General features: G+C 36.7%; 1 long non-coding RNA gene across 4 annotated transcripts; it reads left to right on the forward strand.

The window, feature by feature from the left end:
• Positions 1–19: 19 nt before the first annotated feature.
• LOC111433383 lies at positions 20–4,231 on the forward strand. Of its 4 annotated transcripts, none has more exons than XR_002708785.1 (6): positions 20–409; positions 1,167–1,356; positions 1,446–2,172; positions 2,248–2,355; positions 2,633–2,721; positions 3,964–4,231. It is a non-coding gene; the product is annotated as an uncharacterized LOC111433383 (long non-coding RNA). The 4 variants fall into 4 exon arrangements; XR_002708784.1 differs by having other exon boundaries at positions 1,446–1,593; positions 1,715–2,355; XR_002708783.1 differs by having other exon boundaries at positions 1,446–2,355.
• Positions 4,232–5,498: the final 1,267 nt, after the last annotated feature.

A 5,498-nucleotide genomic window follows, 5' to 3' on the forward strand; every position in this document is an offset into this window, starting at 1 on the left:
TTTTTTTTTTTTTTTTTTTTTTTTTTTTTTTTTTTTTTTTTTTTTTTTTGCGCGCGCAATTTCCTTCTTTTCGTTTGTTCAGCGCGCAAAATACTCTGCTCCCTTCCACTTCCCCTACCCTACAGAAAAAATACCTTCGCCGCCAAGCAAACAAAAACAACGATGAGGATTTCATAGAAGAGCTGCGCATGGATGCAGGTGGATCCGAAGGCGATAGAAGGAAGCGTTTAATGGCAAAAGTTTGGATGTGTTGAAATCGACGCATTCGTGGAGGGTATTGGAGGAGCACGCAGGGATGGAGGAATATGGGTTTGAAAATGAGAAGAGAGTGAGATTCGTGGAGGCAATTGTGAAATTTGTATTCAATCACTCAAGATTTCAACCCTTGCGTTCTTCACATGAAAACAAGGTAAATTTCATTTGAAGATCAAATTTAAATCTTGCAATACAAGCACCCATTATCATTCAATTACGGATGGAAAAAAATGATGTGTAAAATTAGGTTGGATTTTTGTTTTTACCTAATCTGACTATGCCAATTGCTTGCCTTTGTATTAGAATTCTTTCCCAGCCCCTTTTCTTTCGGTGAAAAATGTGGAGAGAATTTTGTTGTTATACAATCCTTTTCTTCTTATCCCCAAATTAACTCATTTCACTTCGCCAAAATTCTCCGTTCAACATGGGAATGATTATTGTAATTGCAACTTTATCTGATTACCAGAGGGTTTTCACATTAGGGGACAGACATGGATGTGGGGTTGGATAATATGAACAAGAATAAAGAGCATTAGATTTTTGGAATATCGGAACTCTGTGAGATTCTTTGTAACTTGGATTGACAAAGGCTTTATAGCTATAATATGGTGTCTTAATATCCTCTTCAAACATTTTTAATCTTACTCATTTTCCTTCAATAGAATCTTAAGCTGGGTAACCATATTATTCACCTCCTTCCCATTGTAATTTTTGGGAAGATTCAGCTCGAAGAGTGACGCTCAAATTGATTATCTGAGGCACAAAAAAAAGGTAAACTACAAGCCAGATAAGAACCTTTTGGTTCACATATCTATTTTTCTTACTGTGAATTGGATCACTTGAAAATTATAATTCATCTTGTTATCAAGAAAATTTAAATTCGAATTGTTAACAGGAACTTTGTGCTCTAGTTTTGTAGGTGGAAAATTAGCATATTTGAAGAGTTTTATTGGACCTCCACCTTTTCACATTTCCATTTCATCAAAAACTTCTTTTTGATCTTTGAAACACTAAAATTTTTGGAGGCTCTTTGAAGTATTTGCATGGATGGGAAGAAATACTTCTCTTGACGACCGGAAGAAAGCAATTGCAGCTGCCGAGGTCAGCTCACCCTATACTTTTCAATCCATTTTACCTGTGTAACATGACATTATAGAATTTGTTATTAACTTGTGTTGTTAAGTGAACAGAAACTGGTGCATGGACCGGAGAGACCAAAATCACAAATCACTTGCGTGATTGAAGGTTTTGAGACAGCGTCATTCCGATCTAAATTTGACTCATGGCCTCAAGTTACTAATGTAGTGGTGTGAGAGGATGGTCGAGGAAAGGTTGCAGGTTAGAAAGTATAAACTTCAAAGATTTTTATTTTTCCATCGGTATTGTCCATGTATCAGTTTAATCTATATTGCCACCAGAAATTCATTTCTTGTGTTTGGTTTTTTGGTGTCTATTTTAGCTCTTCTGAAGCGCAAAGGGTGCAATTGGGTATAAAAGCTCTACACCCCAATTAAACAATAGTTATGAGGTATAGACGAGCACTGAGGGAGTCGCCTACGAGTCATCGTTAGGCGATGAGAGTCCTGATAGGTTCGGTACATGAGATACTATGAGATAAGAGTCAGCAGTTTAGTAAAGACTTTTATAGAGGCAAAACTGAAGGAACAGAGAGTTAGAGGGCATAGTGTCCCTAGAAGCTCGCCTAGAGCTATAGAATCCACAATTTGTCTTAGACTACCAGTGACCTAGAGACTTGGTACATAACCATAACATGAATCGAAGATAAAGGTTCTGTAAAACTAGCCAAACCGAGACCTTTGTAATTCCTATTTGCTAAATGATGGCTCAGAAAGTTGCAGCAGTTACATGCAAACGTTTCCTTCCTTTTCTTTTTTATTCTCCTTGTCACCACCACAGGTATCCTTTATTCCTTTTCTTCATATTTTTGTTTTTTTTTTTTTAAACAAATTGAGTTAAGACTTTATTGTGCAGGTTCTTTGGCTAGAAGGACATTGGTAGAACAGCCAAGAAAAACAGGCTTGGAGCAGGCGGTCCTTGAAGTCCGTGCTTGGGCACATATAGTGAGAATTTAAGCTAATCGTGAGTATCTTAAGCTAATCGTGTGAAGTCCCTTGAGGATTTACCACTTTTGCCTAAGCAACCCTAGTCATTTGGAATAGCTTACGGGACATCACTCCACTCCAAGAGTGTTAGTTTTTCCTTCTTCGGAAAAAAGTGTGGCAATATCCTACTTAATTTCCCTGAAGATCGAAAGGGCTTTAGTACGTGGAGGAACATTATCGTTCTAATGTCATTAGGGAGTGAAAGATAATTTGCACCTACCCTAGAAATTTAGTGAAATTGTTTATTGTTTCAGAAACCACAATTTGCAGCCTACCTTAGAAACTTAGAAGGAAAACAACTTTGGGAAGGTCGAGGAACAAGAGCTCAAACACGCACAAGCAAGTAAGTAGCCATATGGAGCAAGTATCAAGTAGTACTAGTTGATAGGACAAGGGGCATATGATTAGAAATCATATCTAAGAACCTAATTGACCTAGTATCATGATAATTAAACCTAGAAACGTGTATAGTTTACAGTTTAGTACAATTTACAGGTTTATAGCTTTCGTTATTCATGTTTGATAACTTGGATAGTTTGAACATATTAATGAGCTTTCCAGCCTGCCTAGGTTAATTTTATTCCTTGTATTGAACATGTTGAGCATGATATATGTTATGATTGTCTTTAGATGCATACTAAGGGGTTAGGAATCTTGTTTATGCCCAGTTATCCTTTTGAATGATCATTATGTGCCCTAGAGTGTTTGCTATGTTGGTTATAGATCAAGAGCCACTATTTTACATTACTAAGGTACTAGAACGTAGTTACAAGTTCCACTATTTCCTTTCGGTTGACCAGGTATCTTGTAAGGACGGGTGCAACCCTAATTTGTACACTAACCAAGAGGGGTTAGGGTCTATTTGGTACATTTAGCTCAATTGTCACCCTTAGTGAGTTTCAGAAGTCATATATAGGCTACGTTACTGAGACTAGTTTTGGTTGTGCCTAGTGGGGGAGCTTGGTTAGTTACTGTCTCTACTTGGAAGAACAACGTGACATGTAGTTTACTGTCTAGCCCAAGAGGGGGCGTGAACAAGTCATTTACTGTCTTTGCTTAGAAGGGCGATGCGACTGACCATTTACTATTTTCGCATAAAAAGGCAATATAACAAGTAGTTATAACCCGACACCACTAGGGAGAATCCTCTGGTTGGAACTCAGTAAATAGCTAGGTGTGAAGTATGTATATTACGTTAGAGCAAAAGGGCTCCTCCATACTTATTAGACCTACCCTTGGCTCGACCTTGTGAGCATACATGTTGAGGCATATTGATTCGAGGTGCACTTCGCACAAGTATTATGAGGGGCCTACGTATGCGTAAACAGTGTAGAGTACCCAAAACCCTTAAGTTTATGACCCCATGGGGGTTAGAACACTCCACATAGGAGGTATGTATAGGGTTTTGGTACATAGAGACCTGGATAGGTTAATACAGACTTTTAGTCTTAATTTGGCTAACTTTAGGGGTAATTTTAAACACGTAACTAGATTCTGTGTATATGAATAAGTTTCAGCGAAAGCCTACAAGTAGCTTGCTTGCTGAGTACTTCATACTCACTCTTGTTATATTTTCTGTTTTTAGATGAGCAATAGAGCACTTATCATTGTGGGGGTGTGCTGGGTCGTGGGCCGTGTGGCTGTGGAGGCTACCTTGTTGACTAGAATTTTTTTAGTCTTTTGTTTATTTGTACATGATTTTTGTAATTCTTCCATTTGCAAGTGATCTTTGTATTTTAAATAGCTCATGAGCGAATGTATGCATTTAAATTGTGTTATTTTAATGTGTTTATTTATTTGCTTGATTTCTTTCCTTTTAAAAGCGAAAAAATATATCGTTTTTTTATAACATATTTCATCGTGATGGTCTGTATTTTGATGCATCATAAATTTGGTCATGACAAGAGCACTTTTTAATCTCCTCGGTAGGATGTCTTAAGCTTTCACTAACATTAAGCTCACTTGTTGATCATTCATTTTCAATGTGATTTCTTAGTTTTAGAGATCGAGTTTTTATCCAATGTCTTACTACTTCTAAGTTTAATGTCTTGACATTGCTCCTTTTCTCTCTTGGGATTCTTAGTGTTGGTAGGGAACTTCCCTTGGGGTCTACTTAGTTTAGTGGCTAGTTGTCTCATTTGTATCTCCAAGTTTCTTAGAGAAGCTTGTTCCATCATTCTTTGTCATAGACTCCTATATGTTGAGAGTTGTTAACTCTCTGAGCTTGAGGCAACCTCTGCCTTACTCCAATTGCACTTGGATTATGTTGGCCAAATCGGGTAAATTGATTTTTACTTGATTTGGGTGGTTCCTCCAATCTGGGTTATAGGTGTTTGAGTAAGGGTTATTGCTTTGTTTGACTTAGCTTCTTTACTTCCGATAAAAGATAGATGTTGGGTTACTAAGTCACTGCTCAAACGTGTGCTTGTCTCCTCACTAAACACATGATATCACTATCCGGTACATTCACGCAATTCACAAGGTTCAACAGCAATTAATATTTCACGATTAAGGGTGTAATACTATTTGTAGTAGCGGTCTTTATATATTGTATTAACAATTGAAAGATGGTCAATACATGAGATACTATGAGATAAGAGTCAACAGTTCAGTAAAAACTTGGTACATGAAATACTATGTGATGATAGTCTTAGGCTATCGGTGACCTCGAGACTTGGTACATAGCCATAACATGAATCAATTAGAGTCTATAGATATGTTGTTTATTGAGTATTTTATACTCACTCATGGTATTTTTCAATTTTTAGATGGTTTATGAGGTAACGATCAATGATATGAGTACTCAAGCGTTGTGGCTATATGGTGATCCCTAGATATGTGTCTGGTAGTCTTCTTTGTATTTTGGTTTTTTTTGTTTGTATTTGAATATTTGTATACTCATTTTATAACGAACTTTGACAGAAATATTTTGTATGAATTTTATATATATTTCAATTTTAAGTGTGAATTCGACCGTGTCACCATTTACTCTTTTTTTTTTTTTTAATTTCTAAATTATTGAATCTTTTAAGCCCTACATTGGTACATGGTGGTTTATGAATCGAAGCTTCGAAAAGTGTATTTTTATAGATTGCTATCACACCCCTAAGTTGATAGGTG

This window comes from Cucurbita moschata, unplaced genomic scaffold (assembly GCF_002738365.1).
Source record: "Cucurbita moschata cultivar Rifu unplaced genomic scaffold, Cmos_1.0 Cmo_Scf00042, whole genome shotgun sequence".
Lineage (NCBI taxonomy): Eukaryota > Viridiplantae > Streptophyta > Magnoliopsida > Cucurbitales > Cucurbitaceae > Cucurbita > Cucurbita moschata.